The 17192-nt window shown below is 45.5% G+C and overlaps 1 protein-coding gene across 1 annotated transcript in view; it reads left to right on the forward strand.

The window, feature by feature from the left end:
• The window catches only part of NDUFAF6 (NADH:ubiquinone oxidoreductase complex assembly factor 6), a 212614-nt gene that overhangs the window by 57301 nt on the left and 138121 nt on the right, over positions 1–17192 (forward strand). The window lies entirely within an intron of this gene.

Genomic DNA, 17192 nt, shown 5'->3' on the forward strand with positions numbered 1-17192 from the left:
CTTTTCATCTATTCACTGACAAAGACTCAGCCAGGTTGCTTGCCTGGGCAGATCCAGTGAATCCAACCATCCTTTAATTCACAGAATAATTCTTAGCGTGTTGCTATAGTACCCACTTCCAGGCTGACCCCCTGCTGTGGGGGTGACCCTTTCCCCATCTGTCAGAGTCCTCCTGTCTGTTTTCCATGGAGCTCAATACACTCCCTTATCTACCCTAACAAAAGGGATTCAACCTCAAGATTTGTTTGGAAAAGTCGCAGTGCAGGACCACATTCACACCAACAAACAGCTACAATGCAACTAATGCCTCTGCCTCCTGCTTATGAAAGCAGGCTGTGGCCATAACCCTGCCAGTTGCATCGAGGCTGCTAAAGAATGTTGTTTCCTACCAACCCGTAGGATGGCTACTTGGGGCAGCCTCAGAACACAAGGCAACAAGTTGGAGAATGGCAAAGTGAAGTCCACTTAGGTCGTTTTCTATCTACCCATCAACAGTTAGGATCTGCTGGGCTTCTACCATGGACACAGCATGTTGCCAAGTGACTGGGAAAGACAAGAATTTTTTAAAATTGCATTTTAGATAAACAATCACTTAGCATTCCAGTGACATCTATTGTCTAAAGGGAAGAAAGGGTCTGTCTGGGTCTCCAGAAATCCTAGAACAAAGAAGCAAGAGATTCTGTGATTTCTGCTTTTTGAAATAAAAACAGAAAACAGACGTTTAACTGGGCTGCCAGTTACCATCTCAGAAAGGAGTCAAGAATTATTCCAGGGCCGTAAGTGTAATAGCTTTTCAAGACCCTGCAACCTTTGTGACTTTTGTATGTTTGTCTGTTTGTTTAACCCTATTTCCACATGGTAATTAGAAATAAAATCCTTAAAAAGGGTCTGTGTGCTGGCTGAGGCAGCAGAAAGGAAAAAGGAGGCGGGCCCTCTTCATTCAGTAACCAGTGCTAGGGGGGAGTCCCCAAGAGCTGGAGTAGCCTGCGCTGGATTGTAACTAATGATCGCTTCAGGCCTAGAGTATTTTCTCTAGTTTCTGGAAAGTCCTTTCAAGGCTTCTTAGTTTCTGGCTGAATGTACAGATAACCCAATTATTTATATTAAAACTTAGAGCAGAGGCTGGGCACGGTGGCTTACGCCTGTAATCCCAGCACTTTGGGAGGCCGAGGCGAGCGAATCACCTGAGGTCGGGAGTTCGAGACCAGTCTGACCAACATGGAGAAACCCCGTCTCTACTAAAAATACAAAATTAGCCAGGCGTGGTGGTGCATGCCTGTAATCCCAGCTACTCAGCAAGCTGAGGCAAGAGAATTGCTTGAACCAGGGAGGCGGAGGTTGCATGAGCCGAGATCGCACCATTGCACTCCAGCCTGGGCGACAAGAGGGAAACTCCATCTCAAAAAAAAAAAAACAAACCTTTGAGCAGAAAGCAAGGTCATCCCTTACTAGATATGGTCTAGAGACATGATACAGAATGGCCCTTCATACACCACCCTAGCTCCAAGGAGCCGTGAAGCTTGAAGAGGCGCACTGTGTGGGGCAGATGTGACTCGTTCTTGGGGTGGTTGTCAGAGATTAGTTGAAGTGTGTGAGCAAAGGGCTTTTGTAACTCCCGCTGCCAAAGCAACTTCTTCACTCACACTGCTACTTCTGGGCACTGCCCAACAGTCCACATATGCCAGAGGCAACCCGAGGTGAGTCTGTAACCATGAATTGCTTTGTTAGGATGACAGCTTGAGTACAAGCGCCTTTCTGCTCTTTTCAAAAGGATGCAGACGATATGGTTACTACTTACATAAGCCACACACTGCCTAAGTAATCTACCTATTTAAGGAAAGCTTGTTTATTGGATTCTTTTTTTTTTCTTTTTGCATGAATGAACTACCTTAAATATCCATTTCATTTTGCAAGATAAATTTGTGCTTTTAAATGTCCATGTTTCTCATGGCTTTGGCAAAGCCAGGCCTAAACGTTTTGATCATCCAAGGCAAGGTTTTTTATTTCTATGGTATCCTTTCGGGGCCTCTTTTCCTGCTTTATTCCTCTTTGATAGGAGCAGGCATTTATTTCTCTTAAATATCCATTACATTTTGCAAGATGAAATTTTTTTTTTTTTTTTGGGATAGAGTCTCGCTCTGTCACCAGGCTGGAGTGCAGTGGCATGATCTCCACTCACTACAACCTCCGCCCCCCAGGTTCAAGAGATTCTCCTGCCTCAGCCTCCCGAGTAGCTGGGACTACAGGCGTGCGCCACCACGCCCAGCTAATTTTTGTACTTTTAGTAGAGTCAAGGTTTCACCATGTTGGCCAGGATGGTCTCGATCTCTTGACCTCATGATCTGCCTGCCTCAGCCTCCCAAAGTGCTGGGATTACAGGCATGAGTCACCACACCTGGCCTATTCAACAATTATTTAATGAGCACTTACTCTATGCCAGGCACCAGGGATATAGCAGTGAACAAAACAGATAAAGTCTTGGCCCTCAAGAACCTTCCATCTAGTAGAGGAGATACAATAAACAAATATATAATTTAGTGGGTGCTGTGAAGAAAGATAAGCTGGGTAAAGGGTTAGAGAGAAGTTGGTGGGAGGTAGTGTGGTCAGGAGGGCCTCTCTGAGGAGGTGGCATTTGAGCATTGAGAACCAAAGGGCATAGAAGAGTGGTCCAGGAGCAGGAAGAGCAAGTGCAAAGGCCCGAGGTAGAAGAGTCCTTGCTGTGCTTAATAGCAGTGCTGTTCTCAGGCTACACAGTGTAACTGAGGATTTGGCATCATCTGGTATCTGATGGTAACCTGACCAGACCCATAGTTTTACAAGCTGAAGAGCAGTAGAACTTTGAACTCCTTTGCTGTCTTTTTGGTTTTTCCAACACTTCCAGAAAGGCCCACAGATCTCTGAGAAGTCACTTTTTGTGTTTATTATTATAACGTGGAACTAAATTGTAGAACCCTGAGAATAGGTCTCACAGAATGGGCCTCAGGTAATCAATTCTGTTGCATGCTGGAGATAAATACACTCTGTGCTGTCTGGTAAGGAAGGAAAGAACAGATAATTATGGAGTTCCTGCTCTGGAATGGGGACAGTTGCTTATCTTCTAAGTGCCTCAGTTTCCTCACCTGTAAAAGAGGGACAATAATACCAGCTCAGAGACACAATAAAGGCAGAAAGGTGCCTGGCACACGTAGGTCTTCGGTAAGTGTGTGTTCTTACCAGCACATAGACCCTTCTTGTCCTAGTTCATTTTGTGTTGCTGTAACAGAATACCTGAGAATGGGTAACTCATAAAGAACAGAGATTTATTTCTTACAGTTGTGGAGTCTGGCAAATCCAAGGTCGACAGACCCACAGAAAGGCAAGAAAGCATGTGCACACACATGAGAGGAAGGGGGTCAAACTCATCCTTTTTATCAGGCATCCACTCCTGTGATAACTAACCCACTCCTGGGATAACAGCATTAATCCATTTATGAGGCAGAGCCCTCATGACCTAATCACCTCTTAAAGGTCCACCTCTCAACACTGTTGCATTGGGGATTTAGTTTCTAACACATGAACTTTGGGGAACACGTTCAAACTATAGTGCTTCTCATTTGAAGTATTTTGTCTCTAATCACCATGTGGAAATAGGATGTTATTTATTTATCTGTTTCCCTTTTTTGAACCCCAAATAGATTAAAAGGAAATAGGATTTTAAAAGAAAATAAGAGGAAAAATGCTTAAAAGCTTTAATAACTTCTGAGAACTTAAGCCCCCTCAAACCATAAAATCAACAGCAAAATATCTTCATTTTCTTTAATAAGTCTATAAGTAGAAACCACAGAGGTGGTCTTGACCTATGCTTGAATTTGTGCCTACCTAACCTGCATTTTGTATTATGTGAATGTTTAAAGCCATAGTTTGGAAAAGAAGTCCCTCCCTAGAACACACTGATATACCTGAGTTACTTTACCTGCTCAAACACAAGTGCAATAGAAACCAATCTATCCTGTAAATTAAACTCCTGGAAGCCATATAATCCATAACTCAGAACAGAATTTAAAGTGAAAAGCAGCTGAATCAAATGGTTAAGAGCCCTAATTCTAGAATCAGACCTTAGTGCAAGCTGAATGACTCTAGGCTTGACCTCTCTTAGCCTCCATTTCCTGATGCATAAAATGGGGTTGATTAGAATGCCTCTTTCAGTGGTTCCGAGGTTAATGAGATAATGCATGTAAGCATTTAATACAATGCTTGGCACTATAGTAAGAGCTTATTAAAAGGTCATAAGAGTAACCTGAGTGTGCTGGGTTCTCCAGCGTTTGGGCAAGTGCTATATGAGCTGGGGGGTCAAGGAAGGCCTCTCCAGAAGGTGAGTTCTGAGTCAAGCCCTGCATGATGAAAGGGGCAAGCAAGCTCTGTGAAGCTCTAATCAGTGACTAGCAGCAGAAGGAACAGTGAGTGTGAAGGTCCCACCATGCCACAGGGGTGCTTAGAGGACCAGCAGTGTGGCCAGAGTACAGCGAGGGAAAGAGACTGGAGAAGGAGACCAGATCAGAGAGGTGGGCAGGGTCTGGGTCAGGAGGGAACATGCAAACCAGAATGAAAAGTCTAGATTTCATTCAAAATGTGATGGGAAATGAAAGGATTCAATAATTTCAAAAGAATCCCTCTGGCTACTGTGTAGAAAACACTTGTAGTGGGTAAGATGGAAGGCAGGGAAATAAGATGCAGTGATTCAGAGGATGGAGGGTGGGGTTAGGACCAGGATGGCAGCAGTGGAGGGGGAGGTAAATGAATGACTGAGATGAAGACTTATTTTGAAGATAGAGACAATAAGGCTGCTTAGTGGACTGATGTGAAATGTGAGAGAAAGAGAATCAAGGATGGTGCTTGGGGCTCTGATCTCCCACGGTGAACAATGATGCTATTAAAGGGAATGGGGGCCAGGCGCAGTGGCTCATGCCTGTAATCACAGCACTTTGTTAGGCTGAGGTGGGCGGATCACTTGAGGCCAGGAGTTCGAGACCAGCCTGGCCAATGTGGTGAAACCCCGTCTCTACTAAAAAATACAAAAATTACCCGGGCAGGGTGGCACGCACCTGTAATCACAGCTACATGGGAGGCTGAGGCAGGAGAATCACTTGAACCTGGGAGGCGGGGGTTGCAGTGAGCTAAGATCATGCCACTACATTCCAGCCTGGATGACAAAGTGAGATTCCATCTCAAAAAATAAAAAATAAAAATAAAAAATGGGGAGAAACAAAGAAAGGATGAGGGAGACACAATGAGCTTGAAATGCTTCTTATATCCAGGTGGAAGTTCCAGGGCAATTGAATATTTGGGTCTGGAGCTCAAAGAGGAGGTGGGAGTGGTGATGTAAATGTGCAACTTACCAGCTTTAATATTTTTAGCCATAGAACTGGATGGAAGGAGCTAGGGAGAGATTATGGACAGAGGAAAAGGCTGAAAGCTGGGCCCAGGGCTCTGACATTTAGAAGAAAGAAGATAAGGGATATCCAGCCAAAAAGAGTGAGAAGTGACAGCCAATGGGGTGACTGAAAAATGAGACAGCGTGGTGGCCTGATCCAAGTACTGAAACTGTCTTTGGAAGGAAAGTGTGACCACCTGCAGAGAAGCCAGATACAATGAGAACAGTGAGGTGGCTTCTAGATGCAGCAAGATGGTCTATAGCAGATGTACTGATAGCAATAACTTCACTTACACATACCCTGAGAATGACCTTGTAGTCTAAGAAGATGTGTGTTTGGAGTTAGGAGCTGAGGAATGTGGAAGTGGCCAACCCAGAAATTCACTCATTATTCATGAAGGACATCTGAACCCCCAGGCCACCTCTTGGAATGAGGGTTGTACAGGGGAAAGAGGCTCTTTGTCTGGGGTTAAATGAAGGTTGCTGGGTGGAGGTTGCTAAGTGAAAATGCCATACAAACTGCATGCTTTTTACAAATGGTGGTGGTGCTCCTGTCCAGCTCACCGCCATTGGACCATCCATGTTTGTAAATCCACCCAACAAGCCCTATGTCTCGTTCGTTGTCTCCAGGTCTCTTCTTCGGCCTCTCTGACATGGTGCCAGCCCTACTGGAGTCAGCAGGGGTCCAGCACGACAGACGGTGGTCAGTGGTGACTTCAGCACAGGCAGTTGGCGAGGAGTGGTTGGTGGCCATGGAGTCCTGACTGGAGTAGGTTAAAAAGAGGGAGGAAAATCACAAGAAAGAGAGACTGGAGGTGAGGAAGCAGACATAGAAGGTCTAAATGTATTTACTTCTGGAGCTGCCATAACTAAGAACTGCAGATTGGGCAGTTTACAGAACAGAAAGGTATTTTCTTGATAGTTCTGGAGGCTGGAAGTCCAAAATCAAGGTGTTGTCAGGGCTGGTTTCTGCTGAGGCCTCTCTCCTTGGCTTGTGGGTGGCTGTCTTCTCCCTGTGTGCCCACATGCTCTGCCTGTGTTGTCTGCATCCTAATCTCCTCTTCTCGTAAGGACACTAGTCATACTGGATTAGGGGCCACCCTAATGACCTCTTGATCACCTGTTTCAAAGCCCTATCTCCATATATAGTCACATTCTTTTTTTTTTTTTTTTTTTTTGAGATGGAGTCTTGCTCTGTCGCTCAGGCTAGAGTGCAGTGGCATGATCTCAGCTCACTGCAGCCTCTGCCTCCTGGGTTCAAACAATTCTCCTGCCTCAGTCTCCTGAGCACCTGGGATTACAGGCACACGCCACCATGTAGAGACAAGATTTTACCGTATTGACCAGGCTGGCCTGAAACTCCTGACCTCAGGTGATCTGACAGCCTCAGCCTCCCGAAGTACTGGGATTACAGGTGTGAGCCACCGTGCCCAGCCATGTGTAGTGACATTCTGAAGTGCTAAGGATTAGGGCTTCAACATATGAATTTGCGAGGCACACAATTTAGCCCATAACACTAAGCAATTCTTTTCTTAGAAATTTTGTTGTAAAGGAAAGCAAAGGATCAAAGTGGAACTAGATGTGAATGGGAAGACAGGGAGGTTTTGTCTCTACTTTGGGCTTTTACTATGGGAGGAATTACAACTACTGGTATTGCTGGTAAGAATGATATGGCAGAGAAGCTGAAACTGGCTGCCGGAGAGAGGGGGTGATTGCGGTAGCAAAGCCTGAGTACCTGAGAAGGGATGGGATCAAGAGGTATCCAATGACTTACTCAGGTCACATAACCTGTGAGTGATGGGGCTGGCACTTGACCTCAGGAATCCTCACTCCAAGACTCTCCAGTCCAACCAAGCTGCATTTCAATTCCTGTCTTTGAGAGCAGCAGTAACCATAACAATCTCCCAAGATGTAAAGGAGGAAACGCATTCACATATCAAATTACAGCTGTCCTGGCTACCTACATGCTAGGTACTCAAGGCTGGAAGAGGAGGAAGGAGGTCAGTGGGTTCTTGGAAGGGGAAGAGGACAAACAGATAAGACTCCATTTGCCTAATTGACAACTAAAACATCCTCAGGAAGTCAGTTCCAAAGGTGGTTGAATATTTTGAATCCCTGACTTAGCACTGGCCAATTTTTTTGTTGTTGTTTTTTTTTTTTTTTTTTTTTTAGAGACAGAGTCTTGCTCTGTTTCCTAGGCTGGAGTGCAATGGCACATTCATGGCTCACTGCAGCCTCTACCTCCTGGGCTCAAGTGATCCTCCCACCTCAGCCTCCTGAGTAGTTGAGACTACGGGTGCATACCACCACGCCAGGCTGTTATTTTTATTTTTTTTATTTTTTGTAGAGATGAGATCTCACTATGTTGCTCAGGCTGGTCTTGAATTCCTGGGCTCAAGTGATCCTCTTGCCTTGCCCTCCCAAAGTGCTGGGATTATAGGCATGAGCCACCATGCCTGGCCTGGCCTATTTGTATGAACTGACCTTGGCTTTGGGTTCCCACCAGTTTCGGATGTTTAATTTCATCAGCTTTTCATATGCAGATTATATTCTCTGTCCCCAGCACCAAGGAGCATGTGGTTTTACTTCTACAAACTCTCTTATCACAGCACTTGCATGTCCGAGTCCAGATGTTAAACAGATCGATCAATGAGTAAACCTTGGCTTCACATTTTGTGCAGACAAACTTAACCGAGACATATACAAACAAAGTCTCTTAGCTACTGCATAGCCTCTGTGTCACCAGATCTTTGCCTTAAAACACTTCCTTCTTTTTTTTGGTAGCAGCTTTATAGAGATAAAATTCACATGCTGTATAATTCATCCATTGAAGACGCGCAACTCATTGGTTTTTGGTGCTTTCACACAGCTGCCAACATTTCCTTCTTGACATTGTGGTTTTCACCTGAATAGACAGGTCAAACTCCCAGCCTCAGTACGACTCTGCTATTTTCATCATGGCAATTTCCAAACCCGTAAAGGTTATCTGAAGGCAAATGTAGATATGACTGGGACTTCCCTGGTGCCTCATTAGCAGCTGATGACTTGTCTAAGTTCATCCGGTGGAAACTGCTCCATGTCTGTTATATGGGTGGCTGTTGTGGAACTAATGAACAAGGAATCAAGTGAACAGTTTTAATACAATAAAGGATGGATGCCTTGCTTGGTGCACAGACAACGACATCTCAGTATTTTTATTCCAAATGGCAGAACGCTAAATCCCTTTCATTTGTTTCACATCTTCTTACCAACCTTTCTGTTAAATGCTCCATTTCATTATCCTCCAAAACGTTTGTTTTGAAACCATGTATGTCTATGTCCTCTTTCCTCTCATGGAAACCACCTGTAGCAGCAACCACTGGAGCTGCTGCAAACATTTGTTTTTGATAACAGTGTATTCTGAACGTCTGTGGTTTCAATTTCTATTTTTGTCCCTGACTGTTGTAACTTTTCGAACAAACCCTTCATACCTTTTACGGGTAGCTTTGCTTTTCCCAGGCATTTGCACTCTGCCCAACACGTCAGCTACATAAACTGTGACAAGGCTATTGCAAGATTGCTCTATAATTATTACCCAAGAAAACATCTTGTGAGAGACCAAAACTCTAAAAGGCCAGTACATAGACATTTTTGGCCTTTTATTAATTATATGCAATCATCTCTGAACACAGAAACAGTGTCAAGAGACTATCATTCTTTTGGAATTTTGACCAACAATACAGAGAAGCAAAATAAACCACTCGGTCCCAACTAGAAAATTTTTTCTCTTATTCATCAGTGTTCTCCACTGACACATAAAATTCACCACTACACTTTCTCACATTTCATTTTTGTCTTTGAACTCCAGGCCTACCTCATACAAAACTTCTCCTCCTTCCTTAGTACCATCCAACCTTTCATTCATTCAATAAGAACTTTTACCATTTTAAATCAGTACAATTGTCTAATGACTTATAGTTTCAACATGTTTTCATCTGCATTGTTTAAATTGGTCCTCACAACAATTCAGAGAATGAAGTCAGAGCAACCATTATTGTTGTTGTTTTTTTTTCTTTTGAGATGGAGTCTCACTCTGTCACCCAGGCTGGAGTGCAGTGCCACCATCTCGGCTCACTGCAACCTCCGCCTCCCGGGTTCCAGCGATTTTCTTGCCTCAGCCTCCCGGGTAGCTAAGACTACAGGCGCGTACCACTACACCTGGCTAATTTTTTTGTAGTTTTTAGTATAGGTGGGGTCTCACCATATTGGCCAGGCTGGTCTCCAACTTCTGACCTCGTGATCCACCCGCCTCAGCCTCCCAAAGTGCTGGGATTACAGGCATGAGCCACTGTACCCAGCCTAGAGCAACCATTATTACTCCCATTTTATAGACAGAAAACTAAGGTCTCTTGGCTAGCCATAACAAAACTTGTACCAAGAAATTGATTTGAATTCTAGTCCAGGATTTTTCCTACCATAATACTGGCCTTCATATTTTGCTATGATTCTCCAGTGTCAGCTGCATCAAAATCCCCTGGGGGGCTTGTTGTATCACAGATTGCCAGGGCCCGTCTCCAGCATTTCTGATTCAGTAGGTCTGGAGTGAGGCCCAAGAATTTTCTCATTCACACCCACACTTCTCCACTTTGTCCTTTGCCTTCCCCCTTCTTAGCTTCCCTTCCAGCTAGGGGTGGCCATGTGACATAGTTCTGGCCAATGAGATGTCAGCAGAAGTCTTCTAGGACAACTGTGCTTTCCTGATGGAAAGGGACAGAGCTGGCTCTTCACCCTTTCTACTTCTTCCTGCCCAGAACAGGTACACAATGCTCAGAGGCACAGCAGCCACCTTAGCTTCCGCACATTAAAATGGATGGGATAGAAAGACAGGAGGAGGCTGGGTCTCTGATGGTCCTGGGTTTCTTACCTCCAGACTGCTTTTTTTCTTTTTTGAGACAGAGTCTTGCTCTATAGCCAAGGCTGGAATGAGTGGCTAAATCTTGGCTCACTGTAACCTCCGCCTTCTGGGTTCAAGCGATTCTTGTGCCTCAGCCTCCCAAGTAGCTGGGATTACAGGCATGTGCCACCAAGCCTGACTAACTTTTGTATTTTTAGTAGAGATGGGGTTTTGCCATGTTGGCCAGGCTAGTCTCAGACTCCTGGCCTCAAGTAATTCGCCTGCCTTGACCTCCCAAAGTGCTGGGATTACAGGCATGAGCCACCATGCCTAGCCCAGACTTCTTTTTTTTTTTTGAGACAATGTCTCACTCTGTTTCCCAGGCCTGAGTACAGTGGTGCAACCATAGCTCACTGCAGCCTCCAACTCCTGGACTCAAGTGATCCTCACACCTTGGCCTCCCAAAGTGCTATTATGGCATTAGCCACTGCACCTGGCCTCCAAACTCCTTTTTTTCTTTTTTTTTTGTTTGGAGATGGAGTCTCGCTGTGTTGCCCAGGCTGGAGTGCAGTGGCATGATCTCAGCTCACTGCAACCTCTGCTTCCTGGGTTCAAGTGATTCTCCTGCCTCAGCCTCCTGAGTAGCTGGGATTACAGGCACCCGCCATCACACCCATCTAATTTTTGTATTTTTAGTAGAGACGGGGTTTCGCCAAGTTGGCCAGGCTGATCTGGAACTCCTGACCTCAACTGATCCACCTGCCTCGGCCTCCCAAAGTGCTGGGATTACAGACAGGCGTGAGCCACTACACCTGGCCCAAACTCCTTTTCATGTGAGAAAAAAAATCGTTAACTATTAAATCACTGCAGTCAGGCTCTCTATTACCTGCAGCCAAAGGCATGTCTTATTGATACAGAGAAAAAGAAGGCTAGAAAAAGAAGAGTACATGGCAGTGTGGAGACTGCAAGAAAAATGGCATTTAACAAGCAGTTTTGAGGGCTTACTCTGTAGCTGACATTGTGCTAAGTGAATGAAGCGGGGGTCCTGCCCCCAAGGTGCTCATAGTCAAGGTGGAAAGACCACCATATAAACATACAAAGAATGCACTGTGAGGGGACAGATGTATAAACAAAATGCTACGGAAACCCAGAAAAGGAACCCAACTAAGGAGGTCAGGGAATGATCCCAGGAGATAACATATGAACAGGGACTTGAAGGATGAATACAGTTATGTCAGGAAGCAAAGAGAAAAAAGCTTTCTGTGCTTGAGTCCCTTCTTTCTTCTACCCTTGAGGGCCAGAAGCTGGCTCAGCTGGAGATGGGTTGGAACGAGGGCCGTAGCCAAACATTCAACTAGGTAATAGAGGATTCCAAAACCCAAGCTGCCTGCAGAGCCAACTTCAGGAAACTCAAAAGTCCAAAGAACCAGGTGGGAAATTGTGAAGGTTGGCAAATACCCATGACAGCAGGTCTAGGGAGCCAGAAATCTGGGGCTGAAAGGCAAGAGCCAGAGAGCAGAGGGCATTTAGGGAGAACAGGGCAGTAGTTGGGGAAGACAGGTGGAGGCCTGCTTCTCAAGCAGTTCAGAAGCTCAGTGCACAAGCTCAGCTGGTCAATAAATACCCCATTTCATTATTTTATCATTCAACTTCATTTTCACATTCAGCCCTCATCCTGTTAGGGCTGTGGGAAAGTCATCTTAGTCCTTCCTGGGGATTCCCCTTGCACCCAAGGCTGTGCTAAAATGCTGTTGCCTTAGTTAGCCTGAAGGGCCCTTCAGTCCCTGGTGCTGCTGTTTCTGTGACATAGGAACCCTGGTGGTAGGACCCTGTATTAGTCTTTTTAAATTGCTATGAAGAAATACCTGGGCAGGGCATGGTGGCTCACGCCTGTAATCCCAGCACTTTGGGAGGCTGAGGTGGGAGGACCCCTTGAGCCTAGGAGTTTGAGACCGACCTGGGCAACATAGGGAGACCCCATCTCTACAAAAAAATTTAAAAATTAGCTGGGCATGGTGGCACATGCCTGTAGTCCCAGCTACTTGGGAGGTTGAGGCAGGAGGATACTTTGAGACCAAGAGGTTGAGGCTGCTGTGAGCTATGATCATTCCACTGCACTCCAACCTGGGCAACAGAGAGAGACCCTGTCTCAAAAAAAAAAAAAAAAAAAAAAGAGGAATACCTGAGACTGGATAATTTATAAATAAAAGAGGTTTATATGGCTCGCAGTTCTGCAGGCTGTATAAGAAGCATGGCACCAACATCTGCTTCTGGTGAGGGCTCAGGATGCTTTTGCTCATGGCAGAAGGCAAAGGGGGAACAGGCATGTTACATGGCAAGAGAGGGAGCAAGAGAGCGAGAAGGAGGTGCCAGCTTCCTTTAAACAACCAAATTTCATGTGCACTAATAGAATGAGAACTCACTCATCACCAAGGGGATGGCACCGAGCCATTCATGAATCATCTGCCCCTGTGACCGAATATCTCCCACTAAGCCCCACTTCCAACATTGGTGGGGGTCACATTTTAACATGAGATTTGGAGGGGACAAATATCCAAACTATATCACACTCCATCTCCCTGATGGACCATGGGAATTTCCACCCAGTGCCTGATACATCCAGAAAGCATGGTACAGGTCCCTGCCACTGATGGGCGCCAGAGATGTCTCTTTCCTCTTCGCAGGCCCAGCATCTCTTCTTGGTATGAGGGAAATCCCTCCCTCTAGCACTGTTTCCATCAGAGACCCTCACCCCAAGCTCTGTTCAGCTCAGTGAGCTTAGGGCTTGGGAAATATGAGCCAGGAAGGGAAGAGTCTGCAGTCAACTCTGTGGTCACCCTGCCCAGTCGGCCCTGAGGCTGAGAACAGATCCTTTTAGAATGGGGACAGGAAAAAGGGGAACTGCAGGGAGAAAAACAAATTAAACTTTGAAACAATTACTGGGCCATATACATATTGAAGGTGATGATATAATTAAAGGACCAGGGGCAGTATACACACATTTCAACAGCTGCAAAGACAGTCAGGAAAGGGCCTGATCTGTCTGGAGAATGGCAAGTCCCCGGGGAATGAGGAAGAAGAGGCTGGGACAGGGTGGAGGGTGTCAGGGCCTTGATGGGCAGCCTTGGGTGACTGCTTCTGGAATTTGGGTTTTATTCTGAAGGCCACACAAGTCAGGAAAGGTCAGTAAGCGATGCTGAGACATGATCCCGTTTTTATGTTTAAGGGAACAACCTTGGTAGAAGGGTGGGAGATTAAGTTGTGAAGAGGCTGTGGTTGGCCATGGGAATAAGCCAGACAAGGGCTAATAAGAGTTTAAGCCAGGAGTTGCAATGGAGATAGGAAAGCGAGGTCACGGTTCTGGGATAAAAACTCAACAGAATTTAGTCGGTTGGCCATGAGGGAATGATGGCAAATGACAGAAGTTGAAGAAGATTCCAAGATGTCTAGTGTGGAAGACTAGGTAGTTTGTAAAGTCATTTACCTGAAGGTGAGAAGTCAGAAGACTGGGAATATGGACAGGGATGAGGACAGGTGATGGGGGAGGAGAGAACTCAATGTATTTAGCACTGGTTATATGCCAGCACTGTTTTACAGATATTTTTGTCATAAAAACACTATGAAGTAATATTTTTATGATCATTTCAGAGATAAGAAAACAAAGGCTCAGAAATAGTTTGCTCACCCATGGTTACTCAGAAAGTGAGTCAGGATCAGAAACTATAGCCAGCTGGCTCCATAATCTGTAACCCATGCTTTGCTCCCTAGTATGCTTCTAAGTGTCATCTAGTTTGGGACATATAGGAGTCACTCAAGACTTTGAGTCTGGAGCTTGGGAGATACTCATGAGGTACAGGCAGCGGTCTGGAAGTCCTTATAAAGGAGATCATTCTTAAATTACAGGAGCAGATGAGATCACCTGGGGAGAGCATGCAGGGGAAAGAGAAAACAGGGACAGACCCTGGGGACTTCACATGTAAGGCTTATATCAGTCAGGTTGATGTTAAACTATTACACATGTAACAGGAAGGACGGCCAGGCATGGTGGCTTATGCCTGTAACCCCACCACTTTGGGAGGCTGAGGCAGGAGGATCACTTGAGCTCAAGAGTTCGAGACCAGCCTGAGCTACATGGTGAAACTCCATCTCTACACAAAGTCAAAAAATTAGCCAGTTGTGGTAGCACGCACCTGTGGTCCCAGCTACTTGGGAGGCTGAGGTGGGAGAATTGCTTGAGCCCGGAAGTTTGAAGCTACGGTGAGCTGTGACTGTGCCACTGCACTCCAGCCTGGGTGACAGAGTGAGACCTTGTCTCTGAATAAATAAATAAATAACAGAAAGGCAATGAATAAGATTAAGATTGGTTTCTTCTCATCACAGAGTTCAGCAGTGAGGCTTTCAGGGTTAGACTCTTGGCTTCATTAGACATTCAGGCTCTCTTTTTCTTCCACCATACTTAGTGTGTGTGGCCTATCCTCAAATTTGCTTTAGTTTCACAAAATGGTCCTTTTAGGTCCCACCATCCTATTTCAGGCAGTGGGAAAGCGGAAGAGGCCAAAGGAAAAAGGTGTCTGCCAGCCAAGTGGGGCTGCTTTTAAGGAAGTCTTTCCAGGAGACTCACTATATAACTTCTGCTTACATTGGCCAAAACTTAGAACTATTTTCAAGGGAGGCTGGAAATGCAGTTCTTAGCTAGGCCCCTCACTGCACCAACTAAATCAGGTTCCCTTGGTAAGGAATGAAAGGAATGGAAACTGGATAGACCATTGTAATCTCTACCATAAGGGGGTAGGCAGAAGAAAGAAAAAAAGGAACATGCGGAGAGAGAGAAAAAGGGAATGATGCCATGAAAAGTGTAATCATTAGGATGCTTTTAGTTACAAGTTCTTGAAAGCTGAGACCAAACTAGCTTAAACTTTGATCAAGTAGCCAAAACAATTTACAGGTAGGGCAGATGTGTTTGTTGGGGCTCTGGCTTTGCAACTTCGCCATTTTCTTGGATATGCCCCTCTGTGTTGGCCTTGCATTCAGGCTGACCTCACAAATGGCCATGGAGTGGCTGAAGCAGTTCGAGGACTCACATTTGCACACATCATCCACAGCAAGACTGACCCTCTTCCTAGAAAAAGTCCTGAAATTCATTTATTCGTTCCAAAATATTTCTGAGTACCTACTGTGTGCCAGGTTTTTTTCTAGGTGCCAGAGATAATGACAGAGATCCTTTAGTTGTCTATTGTTGCGTTATCCTGAAACTCAGAGGCTTAAAACAAGTATTTATTATTTTACAGTTTCTATGAGTCAGGAAACTGGGCAGGGCTTAGTTGGGTGCCTCTGGCTTCGGTTCTCTCATAAGGCTGCTATCAAAATGTCAGCTGGGGCTGGGTGCGGTGGCTCACGTCTGTAATCCCAACACTTTGGGAGGCCGAGGTGGGTGGATCACTTGAGGTCAGAAGCTCGAGACCAGCCTGGCCAACATGGCAAAATCCTGTCTCTACTAAAAATATAAAAAATTAGCCAGGCGTGGTGGCAGGTGCCTGTAATCCCAGCTACTTGGGGGGCTGAGGCAGGAGAATAGCTTGAACCTGTGAGACAGAGGTTGCAGTGAGCCAAGACTGCACCGTTGTATGCTAGCCTTTGCGACAGAGTGAGACGCTGTCTCAAAAAAAAAAAAAAAAAAAAAAAAATGTCAGCTGGGGCTACAGTCATCTTAAGGCCAACCAGGGGAGGATTCAGCCTTCAACCCCAGCTCACTCACATGGTAGTTGGCAGGCCCCAGGTCCCTGCTGGCTACTGGCCAGAGAGAGATGTCAGCTCATTGCAACATGGACATCTCTATTGGGCTGGGAGTTGCGGGTGGAAAGGGACAGAGAGAAGTCAGTCTTCTTGTAAAACATTCTCAGAAGTGACATCCCATTACTTTTACCATATTTTATTTATTTTGAATTACTGCCAATAAGTCCAGGCCACGCTGAAGGAGAGGGGATTACATAAGGGCATGAATACCAGGAAGTTCAGATCATGGGGAACCACTTTGAGACTGCTTACCACAATATTCTAGTCAGTGGAGACAGGCAATAAACAAACATGTATCCATATGTCAGGGGTGATAAGTGCTAGGAAGAAAATCAACGCAGAGTAAGGGAAGGCCTTTATTATGAAATGTCATTTAGGTAAAACCTGGCACACAGGGGGCAGCAAGCCATGTGGGCATCTGTGGAAGAGCATTCCAGCCAGAGGGAAGAACAGGTGCAAGCTCCCTGAGGCAGGAGCATGCTTGGTGTCTTTCACGAATCACACAACCAAGGTGCTTGGAGCTGAGTGAGCAAGGGTCGAGACCAAGTCAGAGAGGTGGGGTGGGATCATGAGGAGACTTAGAGAAGATGGTAGAGACTTTCCTGAAAGGTTCTGCACAGGGGTGTGATGTCATGATCTGCTTTACTTTTAAAAATCTACGATGTGGGCAGCAGACGGTACCAAGGGCAAGAGTAAAAGCAGGTAAACCAGTTGCGATTCTACTGCAGTGGCCCAGGGGAGAGAGAGCGAAATCATGGAGTCATGTTGATGCAAGTGGGGAGAAGTGACTGGGTTCTGGATATATTTGATAAGATTTGCTGATAGATTGACTTAGGGTGGGACAGAAGGAGGAGTCAAAGATGACTGCAAGCCTTTCAGAATAAGAATCTCTAAGGTCAGGATGCCATTTGCTCAGGTGGGGAGGATGAATCTAAGAGAACAAATCATGACTTTGACCATGTTAAGTTTGGGACACCTGTTAGATAGCCAAGTGGAGATGTTGCAGAAGAAGTTGGAGTCTGGAGTTCAGATGAGAGGTGGAGACTGGCAATAGAAATTGGACAGGCATCAGGATCAAGTTGCCGTTTAAAAACAGAGGACTAGATGAGATGAATC

This window comes from Hylobates moloch, unplaced genomic scaffold, assembly GCF_009828535.3.
Source record: "Hylobates moloch isolate HMO894 unplaced genomic scaffold, HMol_V3 SCAFFOLD_9, whole genome shotgun sequence".
NCBI classification, from domain to species: domain Eukaryota; kingdom Metazoa; phylum Chordata; class Mammalia; order Primates; family Hylobatidae; genus Hylobates; species Hylobates moloch.